The sequence below is a fragment of the Lepeophtheirus salmonis genome, unplaced genomic scaffold, assembly GCF_016086655.4.
Source record: "Lepeophtheirus salmonis unplaced genomic scaffold, UVic_Lsal_1.4 unplaced_contig_6088_pilon, whole genome shotgun sequence".
Taxonomy (NCBI): Eukaryota; Metazoa; Arthropoda; class Copepoda; order Siphonostomatoida; family Caligidae; genus Lepeophtheirus; species Lepeophtheirus salmonis.
Window position 1 is genome coordinate 39,441 of NW_027295160.1, and position 20,468 is coordinate 59,908.

The window sequence follows — 20,468 nt, forward strand, 5'->3', positions numbered from 1 at the left end:
TAAAATCCTATTGAGTTTCACCACAATACTTGCACCTGGCATTTGTAGAAAAGTCGTATCGAACGTTAAACAGTTCATATAGCCTATAGGCAAAGATGAAAATCCAGTATGGAATGGGCATGTTAAAAAAACGAAAATCAACATGGTAACCCTGACAATTTGAAGAATATTTTGAAGGAGAAGAAGAATAATGCTCATGACTTTTTTATTATTAGATCAGCTATAATCAGTTATGACAAGAGATGAAGGAAAAAGAATATAAAATAGGGCATCTCCGATTTTAATCCCCAATTCTACTCTAACTCCAACAAGGACTTACAACTATAACTCCACAACAAATCTTCAGGGTTACGCTCCGTCTTTTATGAGCACACACGAACGTTCCATCACGTTTTGAATATAATTGAATGTATTTAGAAAAGGATGTTTACTACTCAGGAATTAAATAATGATGACAACTGTTAGGGACAATAAAATTCGTTCTTTATACTACCAATTACAAATTAACGGGCCAGCCCAAAAACCTCGCCGGATTTACATGTATGCTAATAACCAATAACTGAGCATCACGGAAACCTCTGAATATCCCAAAATACAGCTTTCAGGTTGCACAGCTGAAGTGCTAGACCAAAATACAGTTTAAACTATACCGCTGCTGTGTTTCTAGGACAATAGGGACCCTTTTTATTAATTTTTTTATAGTAAACCCCAGCTGCTTCCGTAAGCATCAATAAACCCACATAATATCACAAAATACATACCGGCTCTCAGGTTGTACATGTGAAGTTCTGGGCCTCAAGGCAGTTTAAACTGCACTGCCGTAGCATTTATAAACAGCAAGAACCTCTTCTAATATGCTATAATACACCCCCGCCGACGGGCTGTGGGCTACTGGTCCCGGAGGCAGGTTTAATTCTTCCACTGCCGCTTCCCTGAGCATACAAAAACCCTTATAATATCCAAAATACACCGCGGTACCTAGTTTGTACAGGTAAATTGCTAAACAATTTTATTGTAAGTCCGCCATGACCAGAGTTGGGCAAGTTAATGCAACTTAACTTAACTTAGATAAATTAAAAAGTTAAGTTAATTGACTTTCTTTACTTAACTAGTTAATTATTTAAATATCTTTATTGTAAGTTAACTTAATTAGTTAATTTTTTATTTATCAAAATTAACTTTTAATTTAACTTGTTAATTTTTTAAACATGTATAATCTTAATTTTAACTCAACTTGATTAAGTTAATTAGTTAAAGGTAAATTTATTTTGTTATTCCAAGTTGAAATACTAAAAAACTGAATGGAAGTAACCGTTAGTTCTCCGATGATTTAGTTAAACACTGTTTCCACACTATCTGTTTTATTAAACTTTTCAATTGGGTCATTACGCATCAAATCGATAAGAAAGATATTTTGTCAGTGTCGTAGAAAATGTAGTTTTTATACTATCTCTGATATTTTTATAATTTTACATATAGTTTAAAATTAGATAGAAACTCAAATATCTAAAATTTTAGCTGTCTTTGACGTCCGTTTTAGAAGTAACTTGAATTTGTATTTTTTTCTTGAACGTTCAATTGGAAGTGGAGAAAATTTCATCCAGATAGACTGACAGAATCATTTTTATTATAAAGCCTTGATAAATTTCTCAATGGACATACTTTAATAGTTATTTTTTAATATCGAAATTAATTTTAACTTAACCAAGGTTGGGTGAGTTAATTTAACTAAAATTACTTATTTCAGTTAAATTAACCCACATGCAACAGATTTCGATCACTTGACATGATGGATGTATACTTACAGGGCCGTCCACATAATTATAATTTGAGGAGATTGGTTTTTGGATTTTTTAATTTTTAAATTCTAAAATACAAAATATCTATAGTTATTCACAGAAAATTAAATTTTTTCAAAAAAAGTTTTCAAATATTAAATTTTTTGTGAAAATTTTGTTATTCACAGAAAAATAATTTTTTTGGAAAACATTTTAGAAATTCTTTTTCAAATAATATTTTTTTTTTGGAAAAAAAAAATCAAAAATCCATAGTTATTCATAAAAAAATGTCATTTTTTGAAAAGAATTCCTTAAATCTACACCTGTTCAGAAAATTTAATTATTAAATTTTAGGAAAAAATTAATTAAATATTCCTTTTATTATCGTAAAATTCTTAGTTACCGGGATTTTTTTTTAAATTTCAAAACTATTCACTTAGAATCAAGCAACAATATTCTACTAATATTATGTTTACAAACTTACTGAGTATGGGTTTTATAGATAAGTTTTGAAGGACCAATCATGATTAATAACGGGAAAAGAGGCATTCCAAAAAATTAGGCACCAGGTGTCATACTTGTAGTATCAGTTAGATCGAAAATTATTAAATAAATTGGTACTAATATGATTATTTCTTAATACCATTTATTGTATCTATCCAGAGTTATACAGAATAAATATATTTGTCACTCTTAAACATGTTAAAGAGTTGTCTTTTACATATCATGATATATAGAAAGGTCCATTATAAAAGTTATAAAATGCCAAGAATGTTATAAACACCTACCATTTTTTTATTTATCCAATGATGTGCGCAAGTTGATAAAGCTCAACCATTTAAAAAAAATAAATGATAAAATCTGAATAATAGAGGTTGATGAGTTCCATCTTCTAATATAATTTATTTATTTTGTGTCTGCAATGTAAAACTTTGTATCGAAATTATGAACGATGATGAAACAAGGGCATTATTCTTTTCGTTCAGTAAATCAGATGACTTATCCTCAAACATGGGTATATAAGTGGAATTTAAGAGCAAACATAGTTCAGTTCAATATTAACAATTGTATATGTTGAGGTTCATTCTTTTGTAGAATTCTTTCGACATATATTAAATAAAAATTCAATGTTACAAGTATATCTATAATATAAGTACATATGTTCACAAATAATTTGTTCGAAGACTAGTAGAATCACAATTATAGAGAGATAAGCTTGAATGAAGTCTCTCAAAAGTAAAGTACGAGTCCAAGACAAGTCATGAGTGGTCCTGCTGGAAATAGGACAAGATAACAGCATCTGGGTGGGGTTAGAGGGGAGCTCCAGGTCTCCTTCTGTACAGGAAACGCTGTTCGTCGTTATACTCCAAGTGCATCCCACGGTCAAGGATCAAGTTCTTCACTCAAATAGAAAATAGAAGGAAGCCGCAGCCCATATCTTGTCCTTCTCCCAGAGGAGAAACTCGAATCTCATTCGTCATTTACACACACTTCCGGATCCACAATCATGTCAATCAGTTTTTGTTTTGTGGATGTTCGATTATCAATAGTTGAAATCGTCCACGTATAGCCATTTAAGATTAATATTAATATTCATTTCTAAACTGTAAAGTGTGTCTTTACTAAACAAAAAAAACCCCGTCCCAATGTATGCCTCATTCTGGTATTAAATAGGTAAATATCAAGAGAGTCTGTATTTTTTTTAGCAATGTCTAAAGGACTCTAGACAAAGAGTGTACACTCAATGCCAAGGAAGGTTCTGATTGGCTCAAAATTAGAAGCTGCTACATGTTCCTCCAGTCACGCAGACAGTTTGAACAGGCTGTCTACCCCCTAGTGAAATGAGAAGAATAAGAGCGACTACATCACAACAATAACACGATCTTATAGGTCCGTGTTAGGAACATAGTCTTCCTTGCCTCTTGATTGAATGTTTTATTTTCCCTTAACCCCTCTTTCCCTAGAGTCCTTTAGCAATGTCCAACAACGTCTCATAACAAACTTAATATTCATTTATGACTTTGGCTCTATTTCGTTTACTAGCTCTACTTCTCAGTAATAATGTTAAAAAAGGATTGGGTGGGCGTTGAAGCCTTCGGGGGCTAGATAATTCCAAAAATGACATCCAAGGGGTTAAAATGACGGAGAGTAGTTGTTCAGGGGGTAAAGTGTCCTGTTCCCGGATGTTAGCGCCATTTTGTGGCTATAAATGTAGTATTTGGTTCAAGCCACCGTATCGATATTTTATCATCGTTATGTTTTACTATCTAGCTACGTTATTTTTAAAATAAATTTGAAATATAATTTTGTTTTTATGTCAAGAGGTCGAAAGCTAAAGATAGTTTTATACATATTCATTCTAACACATGTACACTTTTTACTTGATTTTTTTAAATAAAAAAATACATCCCTTCTCCAATTAATTATAATACGGAGTGGTCCATTAAAAACTGAACACTTTGAATTTTAAAATTCAACAAGATATAAATTATTCATTTACAATAGAATTTCAACAAAAAAATACTATAAATAGATGTGTGTCTGAGCTCTCTTATTCATTAATGCGGCAATTATGGCTTCGAGGCGGCAGTGGAAGGCCTGGCACGCACTACGGATGTAGTCCTCTGTCCGGGCGTCCCAGTGCTGGCTGACAGTGACATTGAGGACCTCGGTGTTTTGATAACAGACACTGCAGGCCTTCCCTTCAACATGCACCTGAAAGGTGTAGTCAAGGGGGCCAATAGTGCCTAAAAGAGTTCTAAAGAGTCTTAAAACAAAAGAGGTTGGTGTCTTTCATTCCTGTTGTTAAAGATGACCTCTCCATCCTCAAGAGTCTCTTTCCACCCACTTTTTGATAGTTGTCTGGACAGTCTTGTGTAAAACCCCGTGATCTCTAGCATGGGCCCTCGTAGACTTGAGGGATTGGTCTGAGCTGTTTTCTTTAAAGAACCCTTCTCTTCTCCAACGTTTTGGAATTGCTGACGGCGTAGACGGTGGTCCTGGAGACCTTGTTTTGTCACTAATTACTTATGCTTTAATATATTTAACAAAATATGAATTAATTTCAATCCCTCAACCTTCATTAATTCATTAAGTGTTCAGATGTCAATGGACCACCCTGTATTTGAAACTTGAATATTTAATTAATTAATCTTATAATATTTAATGTATATATATGATATAGTTCCTAGGAATTTGATTCGATCTTAGATACATGGAGCTAGATAAATTGTATTTACAAGTGCGAAATGCTAGCAAATGATGTGAATATATTATCTTCGTCCATCAGATTAAAGGAAACCCTAGACATTCAATTCTTGCTGAGGAATTAATAATATAAAGTGTAACCCAATTACATATTATGCTTATCACTATATGTAGTCAAGGTATCTAGTATTCTTTAACTTTTAAGAAAATTCTTATAATCCACACACCCGATGTAGTCTGTAACTCAATACGAACAAAGTATCTTATGTTCCACGTGAGTATGTACCTATTTTTAAGGACGAAGGAAGGTTTAATTATTATTATCCTCATGTTGTCATTTGAATTCGAGAACTAACAATAAGTCTAGTAGCTAGGCTGACTGGGTGTGTTTAATTTAAGAAATATGTCTACAAGCTTTCTTTTTATAATCAAATATTCTCTTACCACGTGGAGTAAATATATTTTTTATTTTTCATAGTATAATATGAGGGGGGTGCGCAGGATGATTATATTATTTGGAAAAAAATCCAAGAAATATATATATTTTTTTAAATTTCAAACGTCCATAGCACTTCATTTCAAATATTTAATTGTTTGAACAAAATTTCAGAAATACAAAAGTACTCAAAAAAAGTTAATTTTTTTGGAAAAAAAAAAAATTCAAAATCCATAGCTATTCAAAGAAAATTATTTTTTTACATTTTTTTTTCAAAAATCCATATCTTTAAATAGAAAATTTAATTTTTTGGAAAAAAATCCAAGCAATATATTTATATTTTTTTAATTTCAAAAGTCTATAGTTTTTCTCAGAAAATTAAATATTTGAAAAAAAAATTTCAAATATTTAATTGTTTGAACAAAATTTCAAAAATAAAAAGCTGCTCAAAAAAATGAAATTTTTTGAAAAAAAGAAAAAAATATTAAAATCCATAGCTATTCAAAATCTTTAAAAAACATTTTTTTTTTTTAAATATTTTTTTTTCAAAAATCCATAGATTTAAATAGAAAATTTAATTTTTTTGGAAAAAATCCAAAAATATATTTATATTTTTTTTAATTTCAAAAGTCCATATTTTTTTCAGAGAAAATTAAATATTTGAAAAAAATTTCAAATATTTAATTGTTTGAACAAAATTTCAAAAATACACAGCTGCTACAAAAAAAAAATGAAATTTTTTGTAAAGAAAAAAATTCAAAAATCCATAGCTATTCAAACAAAAATTTTTTTTTTTTTTTTTCTAAAATCTTTAAATAGAAAATTTAATTTTTTGGGAAAAAATCCAGGAAATATATTTATATTTTTTAATTTCAAAAGTCCATAGTTTTTCAGAAAATTAAATATTTGAAAAAAAAATTCAAATATTTAATTGTTTGAACAAAATTTCAAAAATACACAGCTGCTCAAAAAAAAATGAGATTTTTTGTAAAGAAAAAAATTAAAAATCCATAGCTATTCAAAGAAAAAACATTTTTTTAAATTTTTTTCTCAAAAATCCATAGATTTAAATAGAAAATTTAATTTTTTGGAAAAAATCCAAAAAATATATTTATATTTTTTTAATTTCAAAAGTACATAGCTTTTCAGAGAAAATTAAATATTTGAAAAAAAAATTTCAAATATTTAATTGTTTGAACAAAATTTCAAAAATACACAGCTACTCAAAAAAAAATGAAATTTTTTGTGAAGAAAAAAATTCAAAAATCCATAGCTATTCAAAGAAAATTATTTTTTTTGATTTTTTTTTCAAAAATCTATAGCTTTTCAGAGAAAATTAAATTTTTTGGAAAAAAAAATTCAAATATTAAATTGTTCGACCAAAATTTCAAAAAAAAAAATTTTTTTGAAAAAAAAATCAAAAAGCCAATTAATTAAGCCAGACAATTAATTTGTTTAATTTTTTTGTGAAAAACGAATTTCAAAAATCCACATCAATTCACAAAAAAATAAAAATTTTTGTATATAAATTTCAAATTATTTGACCGAATGATTTTTTTCTAGAAAAGATCCGTTTAAAAAATATATTTTTACCCATATTTTCGCGTATAATTTTTTCGCCCTTACCAAAACTTTTTTTTAGTAAAACAGCACAAATTCCTTAATTTGTGGGGAAGGGGGTACACCCCCTCAACCTAAGTATTTTGGGTTATTAGGATGTTCAGGGAAGCTGTTGCGAGACTGAAAGTTACGTGTCTTTCCCAAAATAAAGCACTCCTCATTGCGTAAAAAAATATACTCATACTCATAAAACCAACGTGAGAATCATTCTAAAAATTTTAAGTTCTTTATATTTTTTTTTTTATGTTAGGCAGAAGAGTGTTTGATTCATTTTAATTTCTTAATATCCTGGGTAATGCCGGGCAGACCTAGTCTAGTACATATGAAAGAAGTATTTGTAGATGCTTACCATCCTTTTGAGTGATGCTAAAAATATGAGTAATCATTACTCTAATATTTACACTTTGACTAGAATTTAAGTAATATTGAATTTTCACAACAAATATTATGGACAATTTCTTTGTAATTTTCAGAAAATTGTCAGTTTTAGTCAAGTCCAGTTTTTTCTCCGAGTTCGAGAAGACTTTTCTCAAAGCCCAATAGGTATATAATACAATCCCTATCATTATCTTACGAGAGTAAACGACACTCAAAATCACAGCTTCTTTTCATTTTTTTAATACGAATATTTAAAAGTTCAAATTAAGGACCATTATCGGAGAAATTTGCCAAAACGTCAAGTTCTTTAGCAGCGATTACACCCTCCAAATTTGTAGGAATGGGTTTTATGTTGCATCTTCAAACATAAATTATCTCCTGCACTTTGAATTTGATGGCCTCCACCTTAAAAGCCCTTGGAAGATTCGTAGTGGCCACATCTGCCCAATCAGTTTTTGACGTGGAGACTTGTAGATTTTCTTTTATTTTTATTCCACACATTCGTACCAAAGGACATAAGTGAGCACACTCGTAGAGAATGTGCATGGACCTTTCTATTTTCTCACTACAGGAGGTTCATTTTATACTCTCATCCTCGTGTAAATTGATCAAGTCGTGATTTTGTAGCATAGCCATTTCTGCTTAGATGAAGTAAAAGGGGTTTTAAACAGTATTTTGTATTAATTAATGTCAGAACTCGGTCTGTTTGATTGTGTACTAGTTTTTCAGCTCAGGATTCTCCCCGACATAGTAGTTCCGTTATTATTCGTCTATTTTTAATTGACTCCAGAGTGGTCCACAACGCATAGAATCTTTATAACAAGAGGACAAGTGAAGTAGTCCTCTTGTTATAAAGTTTGGAAGACCAACCCCATTTCATGCTAAATGACCCTCTCCAAAAAAGGTAAACATCGAGTAATTATTTGATAATAAAATAGTATTAATTAAATGTTAAATTAAATTGGTATCCTATCTTATTAAAATAATTTATGTGTGTCTGTTTTGTGTGATGTATGTCTCACTTAGTAACAGAAAAAAGAAGAACATATTCTATTTTAAATACGAATTAAAAAAGGGAGTTAGGAAGAAGATGAGCGAGTTAGTCTTAGTATGTATCTTCCTTCTTCATGGTTGAAGAAGGAACATGACAAGTTAGCAAGGGCAATGATAGCAAATTAATCACTGGGTCAAACATTTGAAAAAATTGCTTTATATTTAGCGAAATCATTATTTTAACATGGTCAATTATATATTGCATTTTCAATAGTGTCAAAAGGGGGTGCATGTTTGAATATATTTACATCAATTGGACAGAAAACCACAAAAAATGTTGTATGCAAGGAGGTTTTACAATAGAAATTTACCTATTATATAACTATAATTTATAGTAAATCGTTTTAGGTTAAAAATTTAACATAAATAAGATATTTTTCATTGGCTATTTTTAAGATAGCGTGTTCGTGCTAGCCTATAGATTAAATTTATTTTTATATATCCACGTCCCAGATTTTAGACCTCAAATATTTATAGTAATAGAGTCAGTTATTCCCCTTTATTGCAATTGTACCTCCAGAGTGGTAGCTATAACAAAATCCTCCAAATATCAGAACAATTCTCAGATAAATCATACACCCGAACAAGAAACGATTCAAGAAGCTTGTCATGAAATTAAGAAGAAGAGTGAGGAATGCCCCAAAAAGGAAAATAAATATGCCTTTTCGCTTAAATATATTATTTAGGTCTATCAGGAATCTAAATATTTGTATCATTTATCTAGAGGATCTTTAAAACTTATGTGAATGATTAGGGATAATTGATTTGCGTTATAGTCTTTAAAAAATATTAGACATGGACTAAGTATACTGTATTAATATCATATTTTATAAAAAGGGGAGAAATTATATATTATTTGTGAGAGGAGTCTAGGGACCAAGGTTAGAAGCATACTCACGAATCTTTTTCAATTTAAGAATCAATAATGATTGATTCTTAAATTGAATTAGAGTCAGAATCATCTCCCAAATCCGTTAGTAATATTTTGAAAGGCTAAATACAATTGATATACTTTATAAAATAATATGTTCAAAATACTTAATTACCTATTGGCATCTCTAAATTTATATAATTATGGTAATAAATTATAATTACTACAATAAGAATTATAATAATAAAGGTCTTTTAAGGCCCCTCTATGTTTTTACATAACAAACTATTACCTTTCAAATGTTTTGGCCATCAATTTTTTTTTTTGACAACTTCAACTACTTTTTCGCATCATCACTATCTATGATTTATAGCCATTTTGTATTTCAGAAGTTGAGTGGAACGAAGGAATCAAAAGGCTGGTTTTTGGATTTTTTTTGAGAAAAAAAGGTAATATTAAATTTCAAATATTAAATTTTTTAGAAAAAATTTCAAAAATCCATGGCTATTCACAAAAAATTAAAATTTCAAAAGAACACAATTGTCCAGAAAAAATTCCAAAAATTGAATTTTTTCGAAAAATAATTAAAAATCTGCAGGTAAAAAAATTCAAAAATCCAAAGCTGTTCACAAAAACTTTCAAAATTAAATTTTTGAAAAAAATTTTTAGTAAATATCAAATATTTAATTTTTGAAAATTAATTTCAAATATTAAATTTTGAGAAGAAAAATTTCAAAAATCCTTAGGTATTCACAGAGAAAATTAAATTTTTGGAAAAAAATTTAATATTTGAAATATTTTGTGAATAGCTATGGATTTTTGATTTTTTTCTTTTTTTAAATTGATTTTTTTTTATTACAAAAATTTAATTATATGAGAATGTCTAAGGATTGTTGAATTATATTTTTTTTAAATTAAATGTTTTTATTTGTTTTATTAAAATTGCAATGCCTATTCTGATGCAATTCGCGTAAAAATTCCTGATACCGATTCTTTAATATTTTAAATAATACATCCAAATACTATTTTGCTATAAATATTTAAGAATTAGGAACCTTTTGCTCACGTCCATTCGGTAGTTATTAGAATTGCTGGGGAGCAATCTTGTTCTGTCATTTCGCTTATTGTAATCGTCAGAAGTGGCACTGAACAGGTCATTACCTATATAGTATCACGCAACCTTTCCTCCAAAAAGAAACCAACTAAAAACCCAAAATCCTCGAGTAGTTAGCCAAATAAGTCAATCTTACGAACTGATATTTATATCTTAAGCACTCCAAGACTATCATTAATCCTAATTATATTAAAATCCTACGTAGTATTTTATTCGATACTGTATAAAATATTACTATGTAATATTTTATAAAAAACGTTAGCTTTTTATATGATAATAAAAATTACTTCCTACAAATAATAAGATGGGCAATATATATAAATTTTGGCCACGAGGGATCAACAAGAAATAGTAATCCTGTCCTTTAGGAAGCGGAGCATAAGTGTAATATAACTTATTACCATATAAAAGATAAATTCTTATTCAAATAAGAGTTATTGGAAATAAGAAAACAACATCTGGGTTTGTCATGAGACTCTTAAGTCCATGCCCATTACCATTCCAGATGAGAAAGTGCATAAGGTCCGAGTTCTTGCTCCTAAATTCCGTCTAAGGCTAGGGTTGCGTGAATTCAAAAAATGAGGGACCTTCATTATCATCGGTAAAATAAAAAAAAACGTTACATACTGATGTTTTAAATATACACTGGCAAGAAAAAGTTTGGAAAAAATATAATTTCACATATTTTTCTAACTATCTATGAGTTTATCCTTAGGTAATACAGTAATTAGGCTATTAAAATGAAGAAAAATTATGGTTCAATATGGGTATAAACATTTATTTGTAAGAAATCAAAGTTTTTTTGTTTTTTTTAAATTCTAGCTTCACCAAAAAAATCTTTCCTCTGCTTTACAGACTTTTGACATTTTTGCTGTTAGTTATTCATAATAGGCGGGCATGATATCATTCTTCAAAATGCTCCACAACCCATTCTTACTTGAAGGCACTTTTCTCGAACTTTCTGTCTAGATGTTACCACAATAGCTCTATGGGGTTCAAATCAGGATAGGAGCTGTCTATTGTATAATAGATAAGATGTGAGAGGCTTGTTTCTTTTCCAATAAGTTTTTGCAGAGCTTGGCTGTATGTTTTGGGTTGTTGTCTTGTTGAAAAACAAAATCCTTCAAATTTAGCTCTGTCCAGAAGGAATGGCTTGCGTCTTCAGGATAGAATTATCACCATTCTGAAGGAATTAACTAAAATCTTTCATACTTGCCAAAGAGAAACATTATATATGAAATTAAGTCTGGCCAAAACAGCTGGATTTTTACAGATTTTAATGGATCACTCGGTACTGCTTATTACTTTAAACTTAAATGTTCCTTTCTCAAGAACTTCCATAATAATAACAAAAGCTTTAGAAAATAAAAAATTATATTCTGGTTGCAACTACAAAAAATTGCATTCACTTTATAGGACATACTTTACAGACTTGTACGAGTACCCTTATTTTTAGGGGGGTTATTAAATGAATCATGTATGTATTATACACGTATAAAGACAATTTATTTCTTTAAAAAATTCGTATAATAATCTTCAACCCTCAAAAATGCTCCTTATTAATATGAATAGGTTATGTGATTTAAAATGTGTCTTGTTTGTTGGGGTAAAAAGACCATTATAAATTATATTTTAGAAGGACAAAAATTGCTATAATGTTATTTTCTCTTCTCGAAACAAGAAACATTTTAAACCACAGAACCTCTTTATTTTGTGAAGGAGAGTTGTTGGTCTTCAAGATTATAATATTCAATATGATTTATAAATAAATTGTGTGTACAGGCAAGCGGGCTGTGATAGCCCACCTTAAACTTGACGCCTTAACTGAGTTCAACTTTTTTGAAGGCTAACCCATGCAAATTGTCATACTAGCCTAGTTGGGGTGTGCCCCACAGGTTGAGAACTACTGCTCTAACTGCTACTGTGTCCGTCCTATTCTCCAAGCTTCGAGTAGGGAGGTGAACTCTCTTTCATTGCGTGCGTTTTATCAATCAATTTGCTCTAAAAGTAAGTGAGATATCAAGTGGCTCAATATTATCAATAAAGTATGCAGGGCCGTACGTCAGTATTGCGCTTTGTCCGCTTCAGCGGACCAAAAAAAAAAAACCTTACTCAACCGTCCACCAATCATATAGGTATGTAAATATAGATGAATTAAGTCATAATTAATTATTAAAATCTATTATATATATGTAACTTATGACCAACTCATAATAGTACTGAGTCATTATAATAAAATTACATATTTGTAGCATGTCCACCCAAAAGGAAGCTAGATAATTTTTCTCAAAATTGAACATGGAATACATTTTCCAACAAATTATAGTTCATTTAAATGAAAAAATGATTCTGATTAATGCTTTGGAGGCACCACAAATTGTACTTAAAGTAGCCAAAATTCACCGGCACATTTATACAATTAGTAAATTAATCAATTATATCTCTAAGACAATATTGGGGCCAAATTAAGTCAGATAGATAAAACAGAAGTTTTAAACTACAGTTAACACTCTCGGGTATCTCAATTCATCGCAGAAATTTGAATTCAAATCTTGTAATTTACCGTAATATCTCTTTCAAATATTGCCTGTCTTTTTATAAATATAAATGATTGAACCTTTGAATATAAAACGCGTTTTCCGCTTACAGTGATACATTTCTGATAATTAATAAATAACTGCAATTCTTTCAAGAGTACTTTACTGCCAAAAATAAAAAACAAAGACGCACACAACATTTTTCGTATGGATTTAAAGTACTTCACATTGAGTGGATATTTGAGTTAGATATTACGTTTAACGTTACTGGTTGCAAATGTGAAGTACTTTACAGCACACAAAAAAAAAACAAAAAAAAAGACGCACACAACATTTTTCGTATGGAGTACTCTTGAAATATTTAAGAGCGTGAGAATTTGTTTCAATGAATAGAAGATAAATTAAATTATTACTGCTTAAAAGGGACATAAATAATAGTTATGTACTTTTTAGAGTGGATTGTTGCAGTAATTTATTAAATATCAGAAATGTATCACGGGAAGCGGAAAACGCATTTTAACAGAGAGTTGGTGATTTGTTCTATCTGTCAGAAGGAAATACAGAAGGACAACTTTAATGATCACAAAGTTAAACTCCATAAGAATGACCCCAGCTGCAAGTATCAAGTGAAAATTGCTCATAAGAAGCAGAAAACATTGAACTTTGCTGTTAAGAAAACTTCCTCTGCTACATCCTCATCCTCAGTCACTGCCTCCTCCTGTCCCGATGACCCTGCTCCAGTTGAGGCCTTACTGCCGGAACCAAGATCTGAAAAGTCCGTTTCTGCTGAAGAGAAAGTTACTGCAGACACAGAAAATAATGGCGACTCATCAAATTACCCCAGCGGACGGATTTCTCATGGAATAAGACTTCCTAATCTCGATATCGGACCAATCTTCTCTCCCGAGCAGCTCTCTGTAGTCAACAACAACAATATTCCCTCTGCAGAGGACTCTGAGACTACCTACAATGATCAGGGAGGTGAGAAGAGCAAGACTGAGGAGATGGAGTTTGTGGACGGAGGCCCAGAGTACCCTGTCGTCTTCACGAGCCAGCTGGGTGACCCGACACTTACCGGGCGGGAGCCAAAGTGGAAGGACATCCAGACCAGAACCAGAGTGGAGACTGAGCGGGAAACTGTGCCTAAAGTCGAGAGAGATCATCCTCTACAGCCCAAGTTACACAAATACTCCAGAGACTTTCAATATGATTGGTTCCGTAAGTTCCCGTGGCTAGAATATGACGAGGTTGAAAAGTCAGCCAAGTGTTTCGCCTGTTCCAAATTTTCCATTTCCAACCTTGGGAAATTTGAGTTCAAAACATGGAAAAACAGTTCCTCGTTGAAAGTTCATTCTAACAACAAAAAACACAAACAGTCGATGGAAAAGTTGATCAATTTCCTCACATCAAAGAGAAAGAATACCTCGGTTCTCGGCCATGTTCAGTCTCAACATGCTGAGGAAGTCGTGAAGTGGGTAGCTTAATTGAGGTATCTTTTCCAAACTGTTGGGTTCCTCCCAAAGCAAGGATTGGCTTTTATGGGCGATTCCGAAACAAGAGAAAAGTTGACGGAATCTAATGAAAACAATCGAGGAAACTTCTTGGAGCTTTTGTCCCTGCGTTCACACGACAATCATATTCTCAAAGATAAACTGGAGGCCGAAGTCAAAAATTTGGTTCAGCTGGGGCAGGTTTTGCCAAATGGACTTCACCTGACATCCAAAATGAGCTGATAGAGATTATAGCATCCAAAGTGACGGAAAATATAATTGAAGATGTCAAGACTTGTGCCGGCGATGATGACTATTGGTTCTCTGTGATTGTTGATGAGACATCAGATATGTCAAACACGGAGCAGTTCAGTCTGTCACTGGGATATCTGACGAGTGAAGACATGAAGAAAGAGAGCTTATTCAAGTTTGTAAAAGTTACCCAGACTGACGGCAAATATTTGTTTGAGAAGCTTCACGAGGCTGTCAAGGATCTCGGCCTTAACCCCACCCGCACTGTCTCCCTGGCCGTGGACGGTGCCTCCAACATATCCGGCATCAAGAAGGGTTTGCCGCCAGGTGGAAGGAAGCAGCCCCACTGTGTGTCTACATCCATGTCTACGCCCATGTCCTCAATCTTGTAGTCAATGATCTTCTCTCAGATATAACCCTGTTGAGAAATACAATGGGAACAGTACAAATTTTATACAACTTCATTGAAGGGTCACCAAAGAGGTCAGCAATCTACAAGTCGGTGAAAATAACAAGTAAAGATGAGGAGCATGCCAAGGTGATGACCCTGAAGAACCAGTCTGCTACCCGCTGGAGTCTCCGCTACGATGCTGTACACGCTGTATCTCTAGGGATGGTCAGAATCATGAAGACCCTCATAATAATGAGAAAAGATAAAGATACATTGTCGAGTTCAACAGCAACTTCTCTGCTCAACAGCATCTTTAGTCACGAATTTGTTTTCGGCATTGAACTGTTGAAGACACTCCTCAGACACACATCTAGCTTGTCAGATGAACTTCAAGGCAGAAAGGTTGACCTAACAAAGGCCCGGAAACACGTCAACCTAGTGATTAGGACTCTTGAAGATCTTAAGAATGAGAAAATCTTTGAATCAATCTGGAAACTTGCTGAGTTGAAGTCGTCTGAGATGAAATCAGTATTTGACCAGGAGGACTCAATTGATTTGGAATTCAAGGAGGCGAAGATTCCAAGGAGAATAAAGTGGAAAGGAACAACTGAATCCTACTTCCGTGAAACACATTTCGATGTTGCAATCAATAAGATTGTATTAGAGCTTGAGAGCAGATTTGCCACCGACGATACAAACATCACAATGGATCTAATTGCAATCGTCAATGACAGTGAAGTGGAGACCTGTGTCATTGAGCGTGTCGCCAAGCACTACAGACTTGAACTTGAGCAGCTCCAGTCAGACCATGCAATCTTCCAGCAATTCAAGGTTAATATTATAATGTTTCATTTTGCATTATATGTTTAAAATTTATGTTTCTCTAGGCAGATATTGAGACAGAAGACATGGTTTCGTCACAAATTGCTACGGAGTTAATAAGCTTGGGAGTGTTCCGCCTGATGCCGGAGCATTACAAGGTGATCGTTCTCCTGGCCTCAATGCCCATCAGCAGCTGTGAGGCGGAGCGGTCATTCTCCTGTCTGAGAAGGCTCAAGAACCACATGAGGACCGCCATGGACCAGGAGAGGCTCTCCTTCCTCACCCTCTTGAACATGGACAGGGGCATGGTGGACAAGGTGCTCCATGAAGACATGGACAGTTTGATTGACACCTTTGCGTCAAGGAAAGAGAGGAAAACTTCTTCTTCTAATCATGATAAAGAACACATGCATTTTTTTCTTCATTTTTTTCAAACACATCACCACGTATACATGCGAGTTAAGAACATCAAGACTTGTGAACATAATTTATTTTCTGTCGATGTAACCGTTTCATGGTATATTATAATCTCGTTCATTATCTTCATCCGTTATTATTTTAAAAATATTTCAGGAGGTTTAAATTATTTGACTTAATTGTATAGTTCAAAAATTTTCTCTCATTCTTGCACCTTGCATTTTATACTCCATTATACTCCTTCCTTTATGAATAGGTCGGCATTGACTTTCCGTCTAGAGTTTTTCCTTTTCATTTTATTTTTCCCAATGTTTGCCTGAAGAAAATAATGGTCAGACAGTCCATTGGACCATTCTTGCAAGATTTAATCTATGCTGTAGCATTTGCCCTGTTTAAATATCCCATGTTCACCACTGAAAATCAACCGTTCACCCTTGTAAAGCGGACCGAAAAATCTTCCTGACATACGGCACTGAAAGTATGGGATATGAGGATTTCCTTTTACATCATCTATTATTTTATTATTTTGAGTAGAAAAAGATTTCTCTTTTTATCAAGACAATATTTTTTTAAATCTTATACCTGTAATACTGTTTTTTCCCCTCATTACTCCACCCTCTTAAGCTGAAGTGTAGGAGTTTTCAAGTATAAGTAAATGGATTTCTACCCACCTTAAAACTGGTTGTTTTATGAATATGGAAGGAAAAGAAATTGAGGTAGAATGAGTGGAAAAATGCATCGTCACTAACTACGAAGGCATGGAAAATTAATTATCCTTAAATATGTATGTAGATAATTAATAATCTATAAAAATCACACATCAATATATTATTCCATGTTTAATTTGATTAACACAAACATTCTTACATATGTTTGGTGTTAATCCTCATTTACTTTTCCTGACGTAAAAAATTTCTTGGGGTTTTTATCGTCCCATGTGTATATATGAACAATTATTTGAGCATTTTTACCCGTCTTAAACATCTTTATAGAATATCTGCAAATATAAGACTCAAAAGTAGTGATTCCCAACCTGTGGGCCTCAAACCCCTAATTGGGGTCGCGACACCAATACATTTGGTTCGTTAAATGATTTGGAGATGAATGTGAATATTATATATAACACCGTGAAAAACATATTAAGACAGTTATATGAATTCATTTGCCAAGGGTTAGTCCGTGTTACTCTGACCAAGGAGGGAGTGGGAAATAACATTAGCAATGGTCAATAATAATTCTTTTATCGCTTAGACATCTAAACATGGCTGAAACAGAAATATATATGTTCGTGGAGAGTTTACTAATATAAAAAAATTAATAAATCGAGTGCACAAAGTGTCCGTTATCTGCGAAATTTGAAAAGTCACCTCACTTTTTGAAAACACTTCGTATATGAAACGGGATTGAACGTTCCTGTGTGCTCATAAAAGACGGAGTGTAACCCTGAGGTTTTATTGCAGAGTTACAATAGTAAGTCCTAATTGGACTCAGATTAGAATTGAGGATCGATATCGGAGTAATTCTAGCTATTGTCATTGTTTATATACGTTTCTCCTCTTGTAACAGCTAATTGTAGTTGATCTAACGAAACATCATGAGAGTCAAGCTGTTCTTCTCCAAAACATTCTTCGAGTTGTGAGGGTTAACATCTTGATTTTTTGTTACTTTTTTTTTTAACAGGCCCAAAATACACACGATTTTCATCACTACTTATACGTCTAAGTCTCTGTTCTACTCAGAGTAGAATAGAAGACGAAGTCATTTCTACATATTTCCTTGTTTGATACGGAGTGGAACTTGTGTTCAGCTGCTTGCAGCTAAACCTATTAAACATTAAGGCACTAAAGCTGATCTATTCTTAAACATTCTTCAAATTTTCTGGATGACAATGTTAATTTTCGTTTTCTTTTTTATATATACTGTAAATGCTTACAATTTACAATCCAAAGGAATTGTACTAAACTTGACTTGATGGAACTTATTTTAAGCCCCATACTAAGGACATATAAAAACCAACTTTGTATAATCCCTCTTTTAGTAACTAACTATACCAGAGTATAATCCCCTTTATCGACAATAGTATTTCACTTTGTTACCAGGGGATCCAAGTTATGCTTAAGTATATATTCTATATATTTGTTGTATGAAGCTGAGAAAAAATATGCATATCTGTCGAAGCACTCTTTTAAAAGACAAATGACTGAAAATTAGTGTTTTACTTATCTCGACATTGTCAAAATGATTAACACAATTAATTAGGTATGTAATTAATGGTGGTCATAGAATGTATTGACTCTTAAGCCCCATTTCCACTTGAAAACGTGGGACAGTTTCTAAAAAGATACAATATTATGTGCAAAATAAGTAAGTCATTAATTGCATCATATTGCAATTAATTCCTTACTATAGAGTTTTTTTAGAACTTTGCCTAGTTAGTTCCTTCCACCTAAATATACTCTAAGAAAAGAGAAGACAATAATGAAGAAAAAAATAGCATCAAATACCCCCGATCAGCAAATAACCAGAGATGAGGCTTTTATAAAACATGAGGAGAATAAAACGGTTATTTTTATCTACATAAATCCCATCCTAAACAATACGCGAGTCCAAAAAAAAAACGGTCGAGTTAAAGTATATATATATTTTCATTATTGCTTATAGCTCTCCGACAAATCCAAATTGTTATTCTCTATCATTCATAAGCTTATACACCTGTGGTTACACTTAATACTTAAATTTTATTTTCTCAAGAATGGAACAATAATTATATATTGGTTTATTATTATTTTATTTTTTATAAGCTGTCATGTATGGAAACAGATTAAGAAAATAAAAAATATTCATCAAGTTGACAACTAAAATAAAAATATCACACTACATTTTTCTTTAGGATTTTGAACCTCCTTATCAGTCCTTGAAAAAAGTCTCAAATTTTAAAGCACAGTACAGTAATTTTTATATAATTGTTATAGTAAATTGCTACAGCTTACCCATTGAATTAAATAGTTATGTAAAACTCAAAGTATATCTAAGTATATTTCATGCACCAGAGTAGCTTGACATTATTCTTAATGAAGGCATAATTGAATTATTTATTACACTTATGAATATTTGATCGTAGGTGGTCCAAGTTATACAAAGTTTGACCGTTGTATAACAACAAACTTTTAGACCCTGTAACAGCTGTGCATGCGTATTTAGAACGTTGTTTGTTATTTTGGAGACTAATCAGAAATATTTGGTGTCAGTTTATTAAAAATGGGATCGATCAACGTAGTAATTATCCCACAATCGAGTAAAAGGCAGAGTGTCCTTGTTGTGATCAATGCTGAGATTGCAAACTTTTAACGCAGACAAGTCCATTGTCTGGAGAGTCAAGAAAGAACTGAAATAGTCTGGAGGTGGTGATTTTGAATCAACAGCAAAATGTGCTGATCAAAAAATTAGTTTAATCTGCATGAAGGATCAGGATTTCATTGCAAATTTGCAAAAAAATCATTGATAATGAACCATCCAAATCGATGAAAGTCATTACCAAGTATATCAACTCATCTGGAAGGCTGATCAGGAAGTGTATGGCAGATGGTTTGCGATCCAAATCATACAAGATGCAAAGAACTCAACTTCTGACAGTGTTTGGCCAACAAGCTCACCAGACCACAAACCAATGGATTTAGTTGTGTGTGGCATAGTTCAAGGGTACCAAGATATCTTCCTGCAACACAAAATGGCCAGGATTCGGAAGGAATTCTAGAATCTGCCAAAGGAGAATGTCATCAAGACTTGCTTCCAGGGGGCGAATTGAGGGGTTATTATTCAGCTTTCATTTAGCATTGAACTCCATTGAAATCTAAAATGGAGTTTATGAGAAAAATTAGACAAATCAACAAAAAACATGTTTGTTGTTAAATTGAGGTCGTGCCCTGTATATTGATGATGACGTCAGTGACAGATTTCTATGATGAGATCATTTAGACAGTAATTATCGATGAAAAATGAATCAATGAATACGTTATTAAATTCAATTCTAATGCAGTGCTTTAAAAACAGAAATGCATCCGTTTGTGAATGATATGTACAAGACAAATCTTTGTTCAATTCC